Here is a 25,000-nt window from a genome sequence, read left to right as displayed (position 1 = left end):
CAGCCATTGAAAATTACATAACATAACTGCTGAAGGTTGGCACACCTGCACATCACTGCTGAAGGTTGGCACACCTGCACATAACTGCTGAAGGTTGGCACACCTGCACATCACTGCTGAAGGTTGGCACACCTGCACATCACTGCTGAAGGTTGGCACACCTGCACATAACGTGAAGGATGGCACACCTGCACACTGCTGAAGGTTGCAACTCCTGCTGCTGAAGGATGGCACCTGCATACTGCAAGGTTGGCACTCCTGCATACTGCTGAAGGATGGCACCTCACATAACTGCTGAAGGTTACACCGCATCACTGCTGAAGGTTGGGCACACACACTGCTGAAGGTTGCACACCGCACAACTGCTGAAGGTTGGGCACCTGCACATCACTGCGAAGGTTGGGCACACCTGCTCACTGCTGAAGGTTGGCACCGCATCACGTGAAGGTTACACCTGTCACTGCTGAAGGATGGCACACCTGCACATCACTGCTGAAGGTTGGCACACCTGCACATCACTGATGAAGGTTGGCACACCTGTACATCACTGCTGAAGGTTGGCACACCTGCACATCACTGATGAAGGTTGGCACACCTGCACATCACTGCTGAAGGTTGTCACACCTGCACATCACTGCTGAAGAATGGCACACCTGCACATCACTGCTGAAGGATGGCACACCTGCACATCACTGCTGAAGGATGGCACACCTGCACATCACTGCTGAAGGATGGCACACCTGCACATCACTGCTGAAGGATGGCACACCTGCACATCACTGCTGAAGGTTGGCACACCTGCACATAACTGCTGAAGGTTGGCACACCTGCACATCACTGCTGAAGGTTGGCACACCTGCACATCACTGCTGAAGGTTGGCACACCTGCACATCACTGCTGAAGGTTGGCACACCTGCACATCACTGCTGAAGGTTGGCACACCTGCACATAACTGCTGAAGGATGGCACACCTGCACATCACTGCTGAAGGTTGGCACACCTGCACATCACTGCTGAAGGTTGGCACACCTGCACATAACTGCTGAAGATTGGCACACCTGCACATCACTGCTGAAGGATGGCACACCTGCACATCACTGCTGAAGGATGGCACACCTGCACATCACTGCTGAAGGATGGCACACCTGCACATCACTGCTGAAGGATGGCACACCTGCACATCACTGCTGAAGGATGGCACACCTGCGCATCACTGCTGAAGGATGGCACACTGAAGGATGGCACACCTGCACATCACTGCTAAAGGATGGCACACCTGCACATCACTGCTGAAGGATGGCACACCTGCACATCACTGCTGAAGGATGGCACACCTGCACATCACTGCTGAAGGATGGCACACCTGCACATCACTGCTGAAGGATGGCACACCTGCACATCACTGCTGAAGGATGGCACACCTGCACATCACTGCTGAAGGATGGCACACCTGCACATCACTGCTCTTGTACCTACAAAGTGGTAGCAAATAAGTAAATCTTAACGAGTCATTCACGACCATATATACGACACATGTGTGTGGCACCTGCGTGGCACTCACACCTGATCAAACATGTCATGAACCTTAACAAAGTGCAGAGTTTCGCATGAAAAGAAGTCCAGGAGCTACAGACTAAAGGAACAGACACAGACTCAAGGAAATGAGCTTAACATCGTAGAGGACTTAAAGACAAAGGGAGATATAATAACGACATGCGAAATACTGAGAGGACTTAAGAGGATCAACAGAAATAGACTGTCGTACAGGCAGAAAACGGGTACACGAGGGCACAGCTAAGGGGTAAAGTCATAGATAAGTAACAGAGATTTGAGAAACTGCATCGTCAGCCTCAGGTCAGTAAGTTAAATGACCTAGACAATGAAACTGTAAAGCAAGGGAAGTACCGGCGAACCTCTAATGAATGAATGTAAAGCAAGGATACTTCCATATTTGGGTTCACGTATTCAGGAGCGGCCAGCGGACAGGCAGAACCAGGAGCGAGGACTCGACCCCTGCAATTACATATAAGTGTAATAAAGTTGGTAGAATTACCGACAATATTTAAAGTAAAAGGACACAAGTGCAACTAATGTGACATTTTATTGTGGCAACGTTTCGCTCTCCAGGAGCTTTGTCAAGCCGTTACAAACAGTACTGCAAGAAAAGAGCTCTTCAGATCATTAATTCTCCAGGCACCAACACCGCTCCCAACAAAGTTATAATTCTTCCCAACAACCAGGTTGCACTGAACGTTTCTAAAGTACTTTCACAAGCTAACACCAGAGTCGCCATCGCTTCCAGCACTTCGATAAAGGATCTAACCAGAACAAAATCTAAGCACTACGAACCAGTCAATGCAGGGGTTTACACTATACCCTGTGGAGGCTGCGACAAGATTTATGTAGGTGAAACAGCAAGAAACCTCGACACCCGCCTCAATAAACACATTTACGCATGTAGGAACGATAACTTGAACAACACCTGTGTACAACATCGAAATTCCACCAATCATCTCATGAAGTTCAGGGACGCCCAATTAGTAATCAAAGAAACTAATTTCTGCAGACGCAAGTGCCTTGAATCTTCACTAATCGCTGTTTCTAATACAATTAAACAAAACAAAAGCAGTTTCACCATCTCTGAAGTCTTAGCAAGACTCCTCCTGAAAACAGTAAACCCTGCCATCGCATAGTCTCTCCTGTTAATACTACACAAGCACGTTACAGAGAATGAACACTGAAACAGACCTTCTCTATCCAGCCTCCAATAGAAATATTTGTCTTACCACTTTTTATGTTACCCAAGTAATAGCTTTTATATCCTTTACTCATGTGCAAGTTAATTGTTCTAACATATTGTATTACTACTACTACTACACCTTATATCACTACTACTACTACACCTTATATCACTACTACTACTACTACTACTACTACTACTACTACTACTACTACTACTACTAGTATTGCACCTCACTCTGAGCCTATATATACCCTCTGTGTCAATGTACTGTTTGCAACGGCTTGACAAAGCTCCTGGAGAGCGAAACGTTGCCACAGTAAAATGTCACATTAGTTGCACTTGTGTCCTTTTACTTTACATATAAGTGAGTAAATATTAGTGGAGTACGCAGACACACACACACACACATACACATACACACACATACATACATGACAAGGTAACAGAAGTAAGACACGAGAGAGAGGGGTGGGTAGATTGCGTTTTCCTAGACTGCAGGAAGGCCTTTGACACAGTTCCCCACAAGAGATTAGTGCAGAAGCTGGAGGATCAGGCGCATGTAAAAGGGAGGGCACTGCAATGGATCAGGGAAAACCTGACAGGGAGGCAGCAACGAGTCATGGTACGTGAAGAGGTATCAGAGTGGGCGCCTGTTACGAGCGGGGTCCCACAGGGGTCAGTTCTAGGACCAGTGCTATTTTTGATATATGTGAACGACATGATGGAAGGAATAGACTCTGAAGTGTCCCTGTTCGCAGATGACGTAAGTTGATGAGAAGAATTAAATCGGACGAGGATGAGGCAGGACTGCAAAGAGACCTGGACAGGCTGGACATGTGGTCCAGTAACTGGCTTCTCGAATTCAATCCAGCGAAATGCAAAGTCATGAAGATTGGAGAGGGGCAAAGAAGACCGCAGACAGAGTATAGGCTAGGTGGACAAAGACTACAGACCTCACTCAGGGAGAAAGACCTTGGGGTGACCAAAACACCGAGCACATCACCGGAGGCACACATCAACCAAATAACTGCTGCAGCATACGGGGGCCTGGCAAACCTGAGAATAGCGTTCCGATACCTTAATAAGGAATCGTTCAAGACACTGTACACTGTGTATGTTAGGACCATACTGAAGTATGCAGCACCAGTCTGGAACCCACACCTGGTCAAGCACGTCAAGAAGTTAGAGAAAGTACAAAGGTTTGCAACAAGGCTAGTCCCAGAGCTCAAGGGAATGTCGTACGAGGAAAGGTTAAGGGAAATCGGACTAACGACACTGGAGGACAGAAGGGTCAGGGGAGACATGATAACGACATACAAGATACTGCGGGGAATAGACAAGGTGGACAGAGATAGAATGTTCCAGAGAGGGGACACAGGGACAAGGGGTCACAACTGGAAGCTGAAGACTCAGACGAGTCACAGGGACGTTAGGAAGTATTTCTTCAGTCATAGAGTTGTCAGCAAGTGGAATAGCCTAGCAAGTGAAGTAGTGGAGGCAGGAACCATACATAGTTTTAAGAAGAGGTATGACAAAGCTCAGGAAGCAGAGAGAGAGAGGACCTAGTAGCGATCAGTGAAGGGGCGGGGCCAGGAGCTGAGTCTCGGCCCCTGCAACCACAATTAGGTGAGTACAATTAGGTGAGTACACACGCGCGCGCACGAATGCAGTGGTTCGATCCTCGGCACGGGTGGAAACGTTGTGTATGTTTCCTTGGACCTGCTACCCCTGTCCACCTAGCAATATGTAGGTACCTGGCTGTCGATTGTTGTGGGTGGCATCCTGGGGCATGGGTGTGTACCTTAGAAAGGGCTGGGCTTTGAAATGAGCTGAGGTAGGATGATAGATGTTAGCATATCAAAATGATTTTTGAAAAAGTAATACTCTAACACCACCACCATCATTACCTCCACTACCAAAACCACTACCACCACCTCAATCCACCACCATCACTACCATCTTGACCACCACCACTATCCCCACCATTATCACCACGAAAATCCCCACCACCACCATCCCCACAGTTGCCAAATGTGACATATTTTAAGTGAAGATATCTTCAGAGAATTCTAGGTCAACTTATTGATCCCACTCTAACATCTAACCTGTTTCTGGGTTCGTAACAGTTTGCTGTAAGGTATTCTAGTTAAGTTTTCCCGTAAATCATGTCATATTTACATTTAACATAAACTGAATAATAAAGAAGATAACTTCTTATACAATTCTTGGAGAATAACATATTATACTTTCTAATGATACTTATTCTTAATCAGTACATATATGGTGCAATGGGCACATCATTATACAGTAAACTGTAATACTCTTACTATGTACCCTCAGGTACGTTGCTATGAGATTTACTCATTAATATAAGAGTAATATAAAGATTGCACTCTCCTAATTGTAGTTGCAAGGGTCGATTCATAGCTCTTGGCGCCGCCTCTTCACTGGTCGCTACAAGGTCCACTCTCTCCCTGCTAGATTAGCTTCATCATACCTCTTCTTAAAGCTATGTATTGATCCTACCTCCACTACATCACTTTCCAGACTATTCCACTTCCTGGAAACTCTATGACTGAAGAAATACTTCCTAACATCCCTCTGACTCATCTAGGTCTTCAATTTCCAATTGTGGTCCCTGGTTCCTGTGTCCCATCTCTGAAACATCCTGTTTCTATCCACCTTGTCAATTCCTCTCAGTATTTTATATGTCGTTATCATGTACCCCCTACCCCTCTTATCCTCCAGTGTCGTCAGATTGAATTTCCTTAACCACTTCTCGTAGGACATGCCCCTTACCTCCGGGACTAATATTGTTATAAACCTTTGCGGGTTCCAAACTGATGCTGCATACTCCAATATGGGGCTGAGGTACATGGTGAACAGAGTCTTGAACGATTCCTTATTGAGGTGTCGGAACACTATTCTTAAGTTTGCCAGGCGCCTATATAATGCATCAGTTATTTGGTTGATTTTCACCTCAGGAGATGTGCTTGGTATTATACTCACCCCAAGATCCTTTTCCTTGAGTGAGGTTCGCAGTTTTTAGCCCCCTAGCCTGTACTCTGTTTGCTGTCTGCTTTGCCCTTCACTGATCTTCGTGACTTTGCACTTAATGGGGTTAAAATCCAGGAGCCAGTTGTTGGATCAGCTTGCAGCTTGTTCAGATCCCTATGTAGTCCTGCCTTTTCCTCATCTGATTGAATTCTTCTCATTAGCTTCACATTGTTTGCAAACAGGAATACTTCTGCATCTATTCCGTCCGTCATGTCATTCACATATACCAGAAACAGCACCGGTTCTAGGACTGACCTCTGTGGAACCCCGCTCTTCACAGGCGCCTCCTCTGACTCTTCGTCACGTACCATGACTCGTTGTTGCCTCCTTGTCAGGTATTCTCTGATTTATATACCTTTTTTGTTGTACATGCCTGATCCTCTAGCTTTTGCACTAAACTCTTATGTGGAACTGTGTCGAAAGGCTTTTTGCAGTCTAAGAAAATTCAATTTACTCACGCCCTTTCTCTTTTGTTTTACTTCGATCACCTTGTCGTAGAACTCCAGCAGGTTTGTGACACAGGATTTCCCTTCCCTGAAACCGTGCTGGTTGTCATTTATAAGCCTGTGTCTTTCTAGGTGCTCCACCAATCTTCTTCTGATAATCTTCTCTATGACTTTGCATACTGGTCTGTAGTTTAATGCCACGTGTCTGTCCCCTTTCTTAAAAGTTAGAACTACATTTGATGTCTTTCACACCTCAGGTAGTTGCACAGTTTCGATGGATGTGTTGAAGACTGTTGTTATTGGTACACATAGTGTCTCTGCTCCCTCTCTCAGGACCCATGGAGATGTCATTCAGTCCCACTACCTTTGAGGTATCTGGTTCACTTAACAGCCTCTTCTCCTCCTGGGTTGCATGTATTGTGTCCAGCACTTGTTGGTATTACCCCCCTTTTCCGGCTTTCCAGAGTCCTTTCTGTCTCCAATGAAAATACTTCCTTAAGCCTCGTGTTAAGTTCTTCACATATTACATCATTTCATTTACTGATTTTCTCACCAGGTTTCTTTCACAATAAACCTCAAGCAGGAAAGTCCTCATGTCTGCGTAGTCCCCCTTTTGTATTTTGGCTTCTTTCATCCTACTCCTCTTGCTTCTTTCTCCACCTGTGACTCTACTATATATTAGAAGCTCAGGACCGTATTGTCACTAGCTCCAAGGGGCCTTTCATTCAATGTCTGAAATACTCAAGGTGAATACTAGGCCCAGTCTTGCTGGCTCATTGTCTCCTCTCTGTCCCTCTCTCTCTCTTTCCTTTCTGGTAGTATCCCTAACATGTTGATGCATGAAGTTTTCCAGTCCCACCTCCGTCATCTTTGCTCTCCACGTTTCAGGTCCCTCACGTGGCTCCAGGCTTTCCAAGTCAATCTACTTGTGACTAAAATCACCCACAACTAGTAACTTTGTCCTACCCATGTGCGCCCTTCTGGCCACCTCAGCTACCGTGTTCACCATTGCTCTGTTGCTGTGTATGTGTGTATGTGTACTCACCTAGTTGTACTCACCTAGTTGAGGTTGCGGGGGTCGAGTCCGAGCTCCTGGCCCCGCCTCTTCACTGATCGCTACTAGGTCACTCTCCCTGAGCCGTGAGCTTTATCATACCTCTGCTTAAAGCTATGTATGGATCCTGCCTCCACTACATCGCTTCCCAAACTATTCCACTTACTGACTACTCTGTGGCTGAAGAAATACTTCCTAACATCCTTGTGATTCATCTGTGTCTTCAGCTTCCAACTGTGCCCCCTTGTTACTGTGTCCAATCTCTGGAACATCCTGTCTTTGTCCACCTTGTCAATTCCTCTCAGTATTTTGTATGTCGTTATCATGTCCCCCCTATCTCTCCTGTCCTCCAGTGTCGTCAGGTTGATTTCCCTTAACCTCTCCTCGTAGGACATACCTCTTAGCTCTGGGACTAGTCTTGTTGCAAACCTATGCACTTTCTCTAGTTTCTTCACGTGCTTGGCTAGGTGTGGGTTCCAAATTGGTGCCGCATACTCCAATATGGGCCTAACGTACACGGTGTACAGGGTCCTGAATGATTCCTTATTAAGATGTCGGAATGCTGTTCTGAGGTTTGCTAGGCGCCCATATGCTGCAGCAGTTATTTGGTTGATGTGCGCTTCAGGAGATGTGCCTGGTGTTATACTCACCCCAAGATCTTTTTCCTTGAGTGAGGTTTGTAGTCTCTGACCCCCTAGACTGTACTCCGTCTGCGGCCTTCTTTGCCCTTCCCCAATCTTCATGACTTTGCACTTGGTGGGGTTGAACTCCAGGAGCCAATTGCTGGACCAGGTCTGCAGCCTGTCCAGATCCCTTTGTAGTTCTGCCTGGTCTTCGATCGAGTGAATTCTTCTCATCAACTTCACGTCATCTGCAAACAGGGACACCTCAGAGTCTATTCCTTCCGTCATGTCGTTCACAAATACCAGAAACAGCACTGGTCCTAGGACTGACCCCTGCGGGACCCCGCTGGTCACAGGTGCCCAATCTGACACCTCGCCACGTACCATGACTCGCTGCTGTCTTCCTGACAAGTATTCCCTGATCCATTGTAGTGCCTTCCCTGTTATCCCTGCTTGGTCCTCCAGTTTTTGCACCAATCTCTTGTGTGGAACTGTGTCAAACGCCTTCTTGCAGTCCAAGAAAATGCAATCCACCCACCCCTCTCTCTCTTGTCTTACTGCTGTCACCATGTCATAGAACTCCAGTAGGTTTGTGACACAGGATTTCCCGTCCCTGAAACCATGTTGGCTGCTGTTGATGAGATCGTTCCTTTCTAGATGTTCCACCACTCTTCTCCCGATAATCTTCTCCATGATTTTGCATACTATACATGTCAGTGACACTGGTCTGTAGTTTAATGCTTCATGTCTGTCTCCTTTTTTAAAGACTGGGACTACATTTGCTGCCTTCCATGTGTGTGTGTGTGTGTGTGTGTGTGTGTGTGTGTGTGTGTGTGTGTGTGTGTGTGTGTGTGTGTGTGTGTGTGTGTGTGTGTGTGTGTGGGACCAAATATTTAGAGAGTCTCCGTGACAAAGAGCCTTTGAAAAAGTTAAATATCACTAAGTCTAAATAATGCTATGTGAACAGAGTTGCTGAGTTGCGAAATGTAAGCCTGAATGAGGAGAACAGCATTTTCTAAGACAGAACAGAGAATGTAAATGATTTCCTTCACGAACACCAGAGAGAGAGAGAGAGAGAGAGAGAGAGAGAGAGAGAAGCAGGCCTGTAGATCCGACGTCAGGATACTGGTACCAGCTAGCCCCTGGCACACTGCATAGCAAGCAGGCAGGTGGTGTGCAAGTGCTGGCAGCCAATAAAACTTCTCCAACAGTGAACACAGTGAGAAGTGTAGGTGTTACATCCTACCTACATACTTAGGCAAATGATGCAAGTCAAATAATAATATAAATCATGAAAACATCACCAAACAAAATTTTATGAAAAGTAATGTATATATATATATATATATATATATATATATATATATATATATATATATATATATATATATATATATATATGTATATATATATATATATATATATATATATATATATATATATATATATATATATATATATATATATATATATATATATATATATATATATATATATATATATATATATATATATATATGCAAAACAACCACTCTGAAAGATAAGAGAAATTCCAAGCGCTTTCGTGACTACTCACATTATCAAGGAACTATGAAAGTGAAGCATCCAAGGAAGCTATATAAGGGGTCTAGCTTCCTTGGTTGCTTTACTTTCATAGTTCCTTGATAATGTGAGTAGTCACGAAAGCGCTTGGAATTTCTCTATTCTTTCAGAGTGGTTGTTTTGCATATTCTGAAATCACCTGTTTACTGTGATCTTATTGTATATATATATATATATATATATATATATATATATATATATATATATATATATATATATATATATATATATATATATATATATATATATATATATATATTTGTCGTGCCGAATAGGCAGAACTTGCGATCTTGGCTTAAATAGCAACGCTCATCTTGCCATATAGGACAAGCGAAAATTTGTGTATGCAATAATTTCGCCAAAATTATTCTGAACCTAACGAAAAAAATATATTTCACTATGTTTGTTTAGTATTAAATTATTGTAAACAAATCTAAAATATATTTAGTTGTGTTAGGCTAAAATAAATTGTTCTTCTTATAATAAGGTTAGGTAAGTTTTCTAAGATTCTTTTGGAGCAAAATTAAATTTTTTTACATTAACATTAATGAAAAAATATATCTTTAAACGTATAAGAGAAAATTTTAGAAAGGACTTAATTTTAAATGAGTTCTTGCTAATTGACCAGTTTTACATATTCGGCACCACACACACACACACACACACACACTGCAAGAAGGCCTTTGACACAGTTCCTCACAAGAGATTAGTGCAGAAGCTAGAGCACCAGGCGCATATAACAGGAAGGGCACTGCAATGGATCAGAGAATACCTGACAGGGAGGCAACAACGAGTCATGGTACGTAATGATGTATCACAGTGGGCACCTGTGACGAGCGGGGTCCCACAGGGGTCGGTCCTAGGACCAGTGCTATTTTTGGTATATGTGAACGACATGACGGAAGGGTTGGACTCAGAAGTGTCCCTGTTTGCAGATGATGTGAAGTTAATGAGGAGAATTAAATCTGATGAGGACCAGGCAGGACTTCAAAGAGACCTGGACAGACTGGACACCTGGTCCAGCAAATGGCTTCTCGAATTTAATCCTGCCAAATGCAAAGTCATGAAGATGGGGGAGGGGCACAGAAGACCACAGACAGAGTATAGGCTAGGTGGCCAAAGACTGCAAACCTCACTCAAGGAGAAAGATCTTGGGGTGAGTATAACACCGAGTATGTCTCCGGAAGCACACATCAATCAGATAACTGCTGCAGCATATGGGCGCCTGGCAAACCTGAGAACAGCATTCCGATACCTTAATAAGGAATCATTCAAGACACTGTACACCGTGTATGTCAGGCCCATACTGGAGTATGCAGCACCTGTTTGGAACCCGCACTTGATAAAGCACGTCAAGAAACTAGAGAAAGTACAAAGGTTTGCGACAAGGTTAGTTCCAGAGCTAAGGGGAATGTCCTATGAGGAAAGATTAAGGGAAATCGGCCTGACCACACTGGAGGACAGGAGGGTCAGGGGAGACATGATAACGACATATAAAATACTCCGTGGAATAGACAATGTGGACAAAGACAGGATGTTCCAGGGAGGGGACACAGAAACAAGAGGGCACAATTGGAAGTTGAAGACACAAATGAGTCAGAGAGATAGTAGGAAGTATTTCTTCAGTCATAGAGTTGTAAGGCAGTGGAATAGCCTAGAAAATGACGTAGTGGAGGCAGGAACCATACACAGTTTTAAGACGAGGTTTGATAAAGCTCATGGAGCGGGGAGAGAGAGGGCCTAGTAGCAACCGGTGAAGAGGCGGGGCCAGGAGCTAGGACTCGACCCCTGCAACCACAAATAGGTGAGTACAAATAGGTGAGTACACACACACACACACACACACACACACACACACATATAGATATATATATATATATATATATATATATATATATATATATATATATATATATATATTATATATATATATATATATATATATATATATATATATATATATATATATATATGTATATATATATATATATATATATATATATATATATATATATATATATATATATATATATATATATATACTAAGGTACCACCTCTAGAACTGTCCTGGGGACCCCTCATCCTCAGAGAAAAGAATAAACTTGCTTCAGGGAAAACTCAAGGTTCTCCCTGAAGCTGTTTGAAAATTTTCTCCTACCACCCCTTGTATATTCTACATACGCTTTATTTAAATATAAGATACATGGACAAAATATGTTGACAAAAATACAATATTGAGTAAAATAATATATATAAGAACTCAGAGCTACATCTCGAATACTTCCTCCGGCTCACTGGCAGTGGGCCGCGTGCCCAGAATGCTGAATACATTTCCTCTCTGGATCGCGACACTGAGTCTCTGAAAGAGGAAGCTGGTCGCCTTGTGGTCCTTGGTTTCTATGATGAGTTTTCACACAGCTCTTTGAGGAACTTTAGAGCACACTTGCCCCATGCTCCAAGGGTCTCCGACCCTATTGAGATGAGGTTAGAGCAAGGGGGAAGGTCTCCATATTTGCGGGTCTTCTGGGTCTCCCTGTGGCTGGCAGCTCTACTCCTTTCAGCTACGGAGTTTGGCAAGTAGGTGTCTGCCAATGTAGCAGCACAGGTGTAGTCCCAGGCAATCTGCTTTCCATCCTTCCAGGGTAGCATAGTGGCTCCATCAGGATGCTTTTGACTTCCGTCAGACCACTGCACTTGGGGTTCCCGTTGAGCTGGGCAACGGGCTGTGGCAAGGCTTCTCTTTATGATGTCACCGACCTCCTCATGTCTGGCATACTTCCCTTCTGATGTGCGACACACGTGACCATGAAGTCCGAACTGATCAGCCGTCACCCTGCCGCAAATACGCCTATGTTCGGTGAGTATGGGGCGGCTAGGCTAAGAGCAACACCAATCCAAATGGCCTGTGGGTCGAGTCGAGTGCTCAGGAAGGAATTGGGAACAGCTAGAAGGAAACCTCCTGAGTGTGGTGCCTTCACGACTAGGAGATGAGCTTTGTCCTTTCCTGAAGCGTTGGTGAGCATTTCGTTGGCGATTTTTTCCATGATCCGTTTGTCCCAGTTGGACTGTTTGTGTTCTTTGGGAGGAGCTGGTCTACTGGAGGAGTCTGCAAGGGTGTCCCACAGCATCGCTGCTTCAGTAAACCCAGGGTCTTGAGCTCCTACCACGTCTCTCAAGTGTTCGGGAACGATCTTCTTGACTAATGCACTGGAAGCCAAACACGAAGACAGAAAAGCAGGTAAAGCTACATGTGTTGCTTTGAGCACCCCTATACCTCCCAGTCGCACTGGGAGGGTGCCTAATTCCATTGCCGATCCTCTAGTGACAGGTTCAGTGCCTTCTTAAAGGTTGATCTCAGGTGTGCGTCATATACGTCGAGTGGTGGGTTGTCAAAAGAGGGTGCACACCTCAGGAAGTGAGTCTTGGCATAGTAAGGCACCTTGTGAGGAGATACAGAGCATCATGGGCATCAAGATCGCTTATTCTCTCCTCCATTTTCATCATTCTCATCACTGTCCTTGAGGACAGTGTCGATGGCCTGATGACCCATCGGTACTCCTAAGAGAGTACTGTTGGACGGACTGGTGGTAGAGACTTCTGGAAGGATTCTTAGCACAGCATTGATTATTTTCTGCTTCGCTGTGATGATTTCACACTTGCAGGGATTGAGGATGAGTTCCAAGTCTTCTCACTGCGTTTTCACCAGTTGTAGGTCCTCTAACAGGGGCTCTTCAGTACCTGCCAGACTGCCATCATCCAGGTACCAGATGTTGAGCTCGCTGCGTAGGCTGGAGGTTAGTTCTCTTACTGCCAAGCAGAAAAGAAGTGGAGCGAATGGGTCACCCTGCTGAACACCGTCTGATGAGAGAATTTCATGTTTTCCAGACAAAAGAATTGAGGGTTTGTTGTAGCCGACTGAAATGAAGGGAAGAAGACTGGGGAACCAATCCCGAACGACCGGCAAGACAACATCACTCTTCACCATATTAAAGGCATTTCTAAAATCAAGTTTGACTACATCCTTGTCTTCTGGTAGGTCCCTGATGCAGGCCCTTGCAGCATGAGCTGCGACTTCACTGCCTTGAGAGACCCCAAAGCCCAGTTGGTGTGGCTGGAGTAAACTGGCAGCTTCTAGGAGAATTTTCTTACTGCTGCTTTGGAACGAGACGACGAAGAGTGTTGCCTACAGCAATGGGTCTGATTCCCCCATCCTTCTTCAAAGCACATAGTGAGGCTCCAGAAAAGAAAGGTTTAATTTCTTCTGGGATTCGCCCAGTCAGGCAGTTGTCGACGAAATTTGTTAACTCGGTGAGAATTGATGCAGATGCACCGAGTGCTGGATTTACCATCTCTTTGAGGTGTTGTGGTCGAATTCTAGTGTAGCCTCCTGCAGATCCTGCTGGAAATGACACTATCACCTTATAGACTTCTGATTCTGGCAAAATTAATTGTTCAGTGATGGGGTCTTCCTCATGGTTGTTGTTGATGGCTATGGTGTCCCTTGTTGGATGCTTGTCTCTTAGGGCTTGGGCTGTGGTCTCATCTTTGGGGCTACAATGTCGTCATTTGTAATTATTCTGATAGCTCCCACTGTATTACGTTCTTCGATTTTTTTGCTAACCTGTGCGCAAACTTTCTCGTTTTCAGTGGAACTTTTCTTAGGTCTGCCTCTGTGATTCCTGCGATGATGGAGCAGAGGGACACAATTATCGGTTCTTGAGTAGTTGCGCACTGCCTTGATAACTGATGTGGTTAGCAGTTTGCCTCGTCTTTCAGGAACTACAAGACAGACATTACCGAACAGGAGTAGGTTGCACCATGCTTTGATGGTGTCTCGGGCTTCTAAGTTGGTGGAACCTCCATTCACCTGCTTAAGGTCTGTGAATTTCCCTGCCGCATATGGGCGAGCCACTTTAGAGATGTGGGATAGGGTGCTACTAGCAGTGGATTTGAATGCCAACAGAAGGTTATTGCAAGTGAGGAGGTTGCCATTGGAAGTGTCATCTGCCTGTGGAGGCTGTGGGCTGCTCTATGCGGGGAACACATGTGATCCCGCACACCCATTGTGTGCACGAATAAGGCCATCTCTGTTGCATGCTCGAAACTCTTCACACACCTGACATGTGCTTCTTCTTATATATATATATATATATATATATATATATATATATATATATATATATATATATATATATATATATATATATATATATATATATAAAAGAAGAAGCACATGTATATATATATATATATATATATATATATATATATATATATATATATATATATATATATATATATATATATATATATATATATATATATATATATATATATATATATATATATATCTTGTCAAGACTCTCGCATTTACTTCTCTTACAACCCCATCTATAAATATATTAAACAACCACGGTGACATCACACATCCCTGTCTAAGGCCTACTTTTACTGGGAAGTTAAAAGATAAGGAATCTGGGAGTTAAAAGATAAGGAATCACACAAAGTGGGAGTTGTCACAGTTGCTCTTTGCTGATGACACTGTGCTCTTGGGAGATTCTGAAGAGAAGTTGCAGAGATTGGTGGATGAATTTGGTAGGGTGTGCAAAAAAAGAAAATTAAAAGTGAATACAGGAAAGAGTAAAGTTATGAGGATAACAAAAATATTAGGTGATGAAAGATTGGATATCAGATTGGAGGGAGAGAGTATGGAGGAGGTGAATGTATTCAGATATTTGGGAGTGGACGTGTCAGCGGATGGGTCTATGAAGGATGAGGTGAATCATAGAATTGATGAGGGGAAAAGGGTGAGTGGTGCACTTAGGAGTCTGTGGAGACAAAGAACTTTGTCCTTGGAGGCAAAGAGGGGAATGTATGAGAGTATAGTTTTACCAACACTCTTATATGGGTGTGAAGCATGGGTGATGAATGTTGCAGCGAGGAGAAGGCTGCAGGCAGTGGAGATGTCATGTCTGAGGGCAATGTGTGGTGTGAATATAATGCAGAGAATTCGTAGTTTGGAAGTTAGGAGGAGGTGCGGGATTACCAAAACTGTTGTCCAGAGGGCTGAGGAAGGGTTGTTGAGGTGGTTCGGACATGTAGAGAGAATGGAGCGAAACAGAATGACTTCAAGAGTGTATCAGTCTGTAGTGGAAGGAAGACGGGGTAGGGGTCGGCCTAGGAAAGGTTTGAGGGAGGGGGTAAAGGAGGTTTTGTGTGCGAGGGGCTTGGACTTCCAGCAGGCGTGCGTGAGCGTGTTTGATAGGAGTGAATGGAGACGAATGGTTTTTAATACTTGACGTGCTGTTGGAGTGTGAGCAAAGTAACATTGATGAAGGGGTTCAGGGAAACAGGCAGGCCGGACTTGAGTCCTGGAGATGGGAAGTACAGTGCCTGCACTCTGAAGGAGGGGTGTTAATGTTGCAGTTTAAAAACTGTAGTGTAAAGCACCCTTCTGGCAAGACAGTGATGGAGTGAATGATGGTGAAAGTTTTTCTTTTTCGGGCCACCCTGCCTTGGTGGGAATCGGCCAGTGTGATGATAATAATAATAATATAATAAATAATATATATATATATATATATATATATATATATATATATATATATATAAATATATATATATATATATATATATATATATATATATATATATATATATATATATATATATATATATATATATATATACATGCAAAACTACCACTGTGAAAGAATAGTGATATTCCAAGCACTTTCATGACAATACGTAAAAGGAAGGCATATAAAGGGTCAAGACTACACCTCATCATCACATCCCACAACAAAGAAACACCTCACACATGCGTGACGACACCCGACACACGCCTGTGTGAGGTGCTGCAACACCTCACACGCTTGTGTGAGGTGTTGCTTTGTTGTGGGATGTGATGGTGAGGTGTAGTCTTGACCCCTTATATGCCTTCCTTTGATATATTGTTTTTACAGTTCCTTGATAATGTGAGAAGTCACGAAAGCGCACCTGAGATCAACTTTTAAGAAGGCACTGAACCTGTCACTAGAGGATGAGCAATGGGATCAGGCAACCCTCCCAGTGCGACTGGGAGGTATAGGGGTGCGTAAAGCAACGCATGTTGCTTTACCTGCTTTTCTGTCTTCGTGTTTGGCTTCCAGTGCATTAGTCAAGAAGATAGTGCCCGAACGCTTGAGAGACTTGGTAGGAGCTCAAGACCCCAGGTTTACTGAAGCAGCGATTCGGTGGGACACCCTTACAGACTCCTCCAGTAGACCAGCTCCTCCCAAACAGCACAAACAGTCCCACTGGGACAAACCGATCATGGAAAAAATCGCCAACACAATGCTCTCCAATGCTTCAGGAAAGAACAAAGCTCGTCTCCTGGCAGTGAAGGCACCACACTCAGGAGATTTCCTGTTAGGTGTTCCCAATTCCTCCCTGGGCACCCGTCTCGACCCACAGGCCATACGGATTGGTGTTGCTCTTCGCCTAGCCGCCCCCATCCTCACCGAACATAGGTGTATTTGCGGCAGGGCGACAGCTGATCAATTCGGACTTCATGGTCTCGTGTGCCACACAGCATGAGGAGATCAATGACATAATAAAGAGAAGCCTCGCCACAGCCTGTTGCCCAGCTCAACGGGAACCCCAAGTACAGAGGTCTGATGGAAGTCAAAACGTCCTGATGGAGCCACTATGCTACCCTGGAAGGATGGAAAGCAGATTGCCTGGGACTACACCTGTGCTGCCACATTGGCAGACACCTACTTGCCATACTCTGTAGTGGAAGGGGGTGGAGCTGCCAGCCACAGGGAGACCCAGAAGATCCGAAAATATGAAGACCTTCCCCCTTGCTATAACTTCATTCCAATAGGGTCGGAGACCCTTGGAGCATGGGGCAAGTGTGCTCTAAAGCTCCTCAAAGAGCTGGGTGAAAAGCTCATCATAGAAACCAAGGACCACAGGGCGACCAGCTTCCTCTTTCAGAGTCTCAGTGTTGCAATCCAGAGAGGAAATGCCTGCAGCATTCTGGGCACACGGCCCACCGCAGGGGTGCTGGACGAAGTATTCGAGATGTAGCTCTGAGTTACCTATGTTGTTTTACTTTCTGATGTATTTTTGTGAATGTTTGGCCAATGTATTTTGTCTTTAAATAAAACATACCTGAAATATAGGGGGTGGTAGGAGAAAATTCTCAAACAGCTTCAGGGAGAACCTTAAGTTTTCCCTGAAGCAAGTTTATTCTTTTCTCTGAGGTTGAGGGTCCTTATGACAGTTGTAGAGGTGGTACCTCCCTATATTTTATATATATATATATATATATATATATATATATATATATATATATATATATATATATATATATATATATATATATATATATATATATATATATATATATGTATATATATATATATATATATATATATATATATATATATATATATATATATATATATATATATATATATATATATATATATATATATATATATATATATATATATATATATATATATATATATATATATATATATATATATATATATATATATATATATATATATATATATATATATATATATATATATATATATATATATATATATATATATATATATATATATATATATATATACAAAATATTCATTGCGTCTTTTTTCAAAGGTCGCAAAACCCACCACAACTCCCATCATCTTCACCAGCATCATTTTCACCACCACCATCATCTTCATCACCACTATCTCCATCTTTACCATTACCCTCACCTTCACCACCACCATCCCCCCCCACTACCACCATCTTCACCACCACCATCACCACCATCACACTACTACCATATAAACCATTACCACCACCACCACCACTGAAACCAGTGAGCCTACATGCCTAATTCCCATAGTTTTTACCAGAGGCCGGGCCTCTCGGTGGGCATGCCTCTACCTCACTCACTCAGCAGCCTAGACTCAGACAACAGGGCTTGACTCCTCTCTCCCCCTGCTGGGCATGGCCCTCCCGGGCCATGGGCACTTAACACACTGCCTGTGTACCCCACGACATTGCAAGTAAAGTAAGAAGCCTCCGAAGCTTTTATTATTACTCCCCGCTACCAAGAACGACCCGATAAATCTGGTAAACATTGGTTACAGCGGTGCCTCACAACAAGTGTGTTTGCTCAAGGAGAGGGAGGAAAAGGAATGAAGTCGTCTTCACTTCATCACCCAACACAAGAAGCATCCCTCTCTCTACGAGTTATCCTGATGTCGTGTCTGCACGTTTCAGCATCCAGACACAGGTACAAACAGGATTTGGCCGAAATTTACCGAATTTCTTCATGACTCCACGCCACAGCATCCCATGCTGTTCAAGTCACGTGTTCAGTGTATGGTTCTGCTGTTGTTCAGCTCAGCAGGGCTAGATCTGCAAGTCAGAGGTGAGTTTGTGGTGATTTCTGCGTCTAGTGTGAGTATCTTGCCGTGTTGTGGGTGGGTGAGGAGGAAGTGGCCAGATCCTCCCTCGCCATACACTCACTCACGCTCCTCGCCACCACACTACCATACACCACCACGCCATCCCTCCCTCTGCTGTGTTTTCTGCTGTTTTTCATGTGAATTCTTTGCCAGAGCTGTGTATCCGAGTGCCTGAAGTCACTCAAGGCCACGTGGATTTACAAGCTATGTGTGGATGACGCCACATGGATCCACTAGCCACGTGGATCTACAAGCCATGTTGGTTACCTAGCCAGATGTCCTTAGCCTTATGCTGTGGTCTGCTGCCTCATCACACTGACGTTACCCACGATGCTGCCCGACTTCATGACGTCACGATGTCTGCCTGACATCACATCACAATGTCATGCCTGACATCACACGATGTCACATCGAGTGTTCTAGCAATTATTTCAGTATTGTCGGGAAGATTGAGAGAAGATATTTCATGTGTTAATTCCTCTCAGTTAGTGTTCTCACATGTTCATGTATAGCTTACTGTCAATTTTTGCACAGAAAAGAGTAATTTGCTAGTGTAAGCCATGTAGACTATACCGCATGTACAGTGCGGGTGTGTGTAGTTTTCCATGTGTCCTGTGTGGTCTTGAGCCCAGCTGTGTGTCGATCACAGGTCTACACCCAGACCACTGTGTAACACCTCATGTTACTTGTCACCCGGTGTGACCCGCGCATTTGACAGTTGATATTAGTCAGCCCCGAGCGTATGAGCCTTTTGTACAGAAAGCTCTTTATGTTCGCCGCTTGTGATGCCCTGCAGAATCGTACGTGCTACAATTCCCATCGAGATTTGTTTCACTTCACCTCCAGGCCCTCAGAGTGCAGTTATGTGTAGAGAAACAAGTCTGAGGATGCTTAGACTAACCTCTGCTATAACTCCGACTGCCGAGAGAATGACACTCGTCAAGCCGCCTGTCAGCAGGCACTGTGTCAGCCTCTTGTCACAAGCTTCAGTGAGTGTGGAGAAATTTTCTCCAGGAGGGGGTATCAGCCCCCTTCAGCCCCTTCAGCCCCTTTCAGCCCTGAGGGGCCCAGCCCTCTCAGAAGGGGCAAGCGTCTTGTTTACTGCTACAGTGAGTAATTGATCACAGATGCCGTACGAGTATGCGACGTGGTCAAGTGACCGCTGCTCCTTACAGTGTTGCAGAGTGTATTTTGATAAGAGACAGTACATCTCTTACTTTAGCAGGACAATTAAGGAAAATCCTGCTCCCTCTTTATTACCATAGTAAAGATGGACAGTATTGGGTTAGGTTACCATGGAAACTAAATCCACCACATCTACCTAACAATTATCGCATGGCTTTCGGGCAGATGAAAGCACAAATACATGAGCTCAGGAAGAATCCAGAGCTACTGACTGTCTATGATAATATCATACAAGAACAGTTGGACAATAAATTCATTGAGGAAGTAGTCGAAGATAAGTTGAAGACAGACGCTCATTATCTCCCGCACCATGGAGTCAGAAAAGATTCTGAAACCACTCCACTACGTGTTGTATATAATTGCAGCGCACGTGCAAATAAAGATGTAGCAAGTCTTAATGACTGTCTGATGACCGGACCCTCACTAACTGAGAAGCCTGGAGACGTGCTTATGAAATTTCGCACAAACCCATATGCCTACACGGCTCATATTTCCAAGGCTTTCTTAAGAGTAGGACTACAAGAAATAGATAGAGATTATACTCGATTCTTGTGGCCTGAAAATCCACATGATCCTCAAAGTCCTGTGAAAACTTATCGTTTCAAATCAGTATTATTTGGTGCAACATCCTCTCCATTCTTACTAGAAGCTACTCTAAATACACATTTGAAGAAATCTGAAAGTCCCTTCAAAGAAGTCTTAAAGAAAAGTTTCTATGTGGACAATCTTCAAGGTACTGTGAATAAAGAGGAGGATTTGAAATCCTTATACAGAGAAGCTAACAAGGAGATGAAAGAAGCAAATATGCCTCTAAGGATGTGGAATACAAATTCAAAGCAATTACGTGAACTTATCAATGAAGATTTCCCTGAAACTGAAATTCCTGATTGCAACAATATGCTGGGACTTAATTGGAACACACAGGAAGATACTTTGAGTCTCAAAAAGATAAACAATAAATCATGCAGTACACTCACTAAACGTAGTTTACTGTCAGAGGTATCACAATGTTTTGATCCTCTAGGACTCGTCTCACCAATTACCATAAAAGGTAAAATGCTTATGCAAGATGCATGGAAGCTCAAAATTGGATGGGATGAGAACTTACCTCTAGAAATGAGTCAAGCATGGGATGAAATATCCAGGGAGTTTAAGCAACTTCATCAAATTAAATTTCCCAGACAAATAGGTCAAGAGGGAAACAAGTACACATTACATGTGTTCTGTGATGCGTCAACCAGAGGTTATGGCGCTGTAGCTTACACTAATTACTTCAAAGACCAGGGTAGCACCCTTGAAGGTCAGAACAGTACCACAGTTGGAACTGACAGCACTCTATGTAGGTACAGAACAGAGTAGCAGAAATAATAGAGATGCAAAGAGATTATCTCTTTCTCCACGTTTCTACCCAAGAGAATCCAGCTGACATGTTGTCACGTGGTGACCCACTCAAGAAATTTGTGGATAATAAATTATGGCTCCACGGACCGAACTGGCTCTCTAATGAAAATAACTGGCCTCAGCAAAAAGCTCACATTATGCCAGAAGAAACAGTCTGCTTGAACACAGCAGAAATAAGTTGTGTAAATGCTGCAGACACAGAAATATTCATTGATGGATCTAAATACTCATCTTTGGGTAAACTCTTAAGAGTTACAGCTCTTCTCTTTAAATTCATTAAAGGAATAAAACTTGATTATGAATGTCTTGAACCCATTAAATACTGGGTGAAACTAATACAGAAAGATGTTTTCTCCACAGAATATCAATTTCTGGAAACACAAGATAAATCCCCAAAGAAACCTGTCATGATTAATTTAGGACTTTATCTCGACTCAGAAAAGATTATAAGATGTCGAGGAAGAATTCATAATTCTTCACTACCTAAAGAAGCCATACATCCAATATTGATCCCCAAGAATCATTGGTTAACAAAACTGATTGTGCAAAACGCCCACAGTAACGTGTTACATGGTGGGGGTAGCTGACACACTTTGTCATATACGACAATCCTACTGGATACCTCAAGGTCGACAAAGTGTGAAAAAACAAATAAGGGACTGTATTACTTGTCGTCACTATGATATGCGAGTATGTCAGTATCCAGATCCACCTCCATATCCCTCTGAAAGAGTTTGTCATGTCACTTCATTTGAGGTGACAGGTGTAGATTACACTGGACCAATAATTTTAACCAAAACAATTGACAAAGTTCCCATCAAGGTGTACATCTGTTTGTTCACTTGTGCTACAACTAGAGCAGTACATCTAGAAGTAGCCACTGACATGTCTGCTGAAACCTTTATCAAATTATTCAGAAGGTTTGCAGCCAGAAGGGCATGTCCCAGACTGATGATTTCAGATAATGCAACGAACTTTGTTGCTGGTGCTGCTTATATAAGCAAGATCTTTGATCAACAAGAAGTACAACAGATGCTGAATCAACGCAGTTGTCGTTGGAGATACATTCCTCCTAAATCTCCATGGCACGGCGGATTTTATGAAAGAATGATCGGCATTGTGAAACGTTGTTTAAGGAAGACTCTTCATCGTCAGAGAATCGACTTAGAAGAGTCAACAACAGACCTCTAACTTATGTTACCGATGATCTGGACAATTTAGAAGTGTTAAGTCCATCTCATTTACTCCATGGCAGAAGGCTCGAACCTGTTCCTCCCATGAATGATAAAGAAATCATAGAGGATCCTTCTTTTTTCGAACCTGAGCAACTCAGACGTAATTTCAAACACCTTAATAAAGTGATTGAACGTTGGGAGAAAATTTGGCGAGAAGACTATCTCACCTCATTGAGAGAACACTTCTATGGAGCAGGTGTTCCTGAAAATCATAAGTCCTTAAGACCTGGTGACATAGTGATTATTGACAATGATGGTCCGAGGTCCCAATGGCCACTTGGAAAAATTGTGACCATATATCCTGATGCAAATGGAATCATCAGGACAGTTGATGTTTTAAGCAAAGGTGTAGTGAATAAGCGGACAATAAATAAACTAGTGCCGTTAGAATTACACAGTGTTGAAAACAAAATTAGTGATTCTCCAGAAACTGCACAGACCAAAGCTGTTCAGAAAAGACAAGCAGCAGTGGTGGCGAGTGAGAAAGTCAAATTAATGTTAAGTGATGAATAGTTCACCTTCAGCGAACCTCCGCCGCCCCCCAGTGTGGAGAAATTTTCTCCAGGAGGGGGGTATCAGCCCCCTTCAGCCCCTTCAGCCCCTTTCAGCCCTGAGGGGCCCAGCCCTCTCAGAAGGGGCAAGCATCTTGTTTACTGCTACAGTGAGTAATTGATCACAGATGCCGTATGAGTATGCGACGTGGTCAAGTGACCGCTGCTCCTTACAGTGTTGCAGAGTGTATTTTAATAAGAGACAGTACATCTCTTACTTTAGCAGGACAATTAAGGAAAATCCTGCTCCCTCTTTATTACTATAGTAAAGATAGTGGACATTGTTGTCTATGCTTAAGACAGCAAGAATCAAACATTCTGCTTTACTTTATCGAGGAAGTGGCAAGGAAGCAAAAGTACTAGGTCAGCATTTTTTTTGTGCAAGGGGCAGTGACGGCATGGGGCGCTGTGGCATCTTCAGATTACTTTTGACTCTACTGAGAGTGACACTGACGCCAGGATAACCAACAAAGAACGATCTGTGCGTTAGTGTGAACAAAGTGTCTCATAAAACACAATAAACACTTAAGAGAAGTGTGATCAGCTTCTTTAGTGATAAGATTGTGAACAATAAAGACAAATCTTGTGGAACATAGTGTACCAGTGTGCGTATTCCTAGGCTATGGAAGACGTGGACATCCAAGGACACTTCAGCTTCTATCAAGTCACCGATATCTGTCGAAGGTGTGAAGAACACCATAGCTCACGCTACAAGAGCAAGGTAGGTTACGAATTTCTTGTAGTATGGGGGACTGCGCAGTTCTTGAGTCGCAAGGAGTTTGTAATCAACCTATAGTCGGCAGTGAGGTGCGAACTTTTGAGTCCAAACAAGTATGTAATTTGTCAGCCATCAGTGAATGAAATATGCTGACATAACACCCCCTAGGGGTAATTTATAATCTTACAAATTATAAATCTTTACAGCCCGCTGAGAGATGACTTCGACAGCTTCTCAAGACCTCGTCTGCAGGGGCGGCTGTGCAGGCGATGAGTTGTCTTTCTAAGTTAAGTACAAACTGTTTAAACTTAGCTGATAACCCATTTCTCAACAGTGAGCAGCCTGCACAAAGATGATGTCACTTTGACTGCTGGCTCGCTCACTGCAGTCTGGTGTATGATGTTATGACTCCCAGATGTTTTGCCGAGTCGTCTCTGCCATAACTCACTGTCACGACTCACTCCACACTCGCCGACAGTGACAGTCCCAACGACAGTACCAGTCAAGAAATGTCCTCCTGAGTCGCTTGCCAGAAGTAGTCCTGCCCAGTTGCCGAGAACTGACGACGCCTCACTCGAGGGCACCAGCAGGTCGTGCCCCAGGTTGAGTGAAACCTGCAGCGACTCTTACGATGCACCGTTCCAGAGGAACAGCAGCGATGTCTCCTGTATTGCAGTATCTGTCCAGATGCAGGAAGGCATGCAGTGATGCCCATCAAGGCTCACCACCTATGACCACAATGTTTAGCACACCCCACCTGTTTTTTTCTTCCCACCCTGTAGGAAGTTTTATTTTTCTATGTCCATGTACGTATATATACATGTTTTTATTTTGTGTTCTGTGCTCTGTTCCTGCGAGAGAGAGAGACCAAGTTTTTTTTTTACTGCCAGTCATGGTCAGGGGTCGATCACGTGGTAGGT

Source organism: Cherax quadricarinatus, chromosome 20 (genome assembly GCF_038502225.1).
Source record: "Cherax quadricarinatus isolate ZL_2023a chromosome 20, ASM3850222v1, whole genome shotgun sequence".
Classification (NCBI taxonomy): Eukaryota; Metazoa; Arthropoda; class Malacostraca; order Decapoda; family Parastacidae; genus Cherax; species Cherax quadricarinatus.
This window is presented reverse-complemented; position numbering follows the sequence as displayed.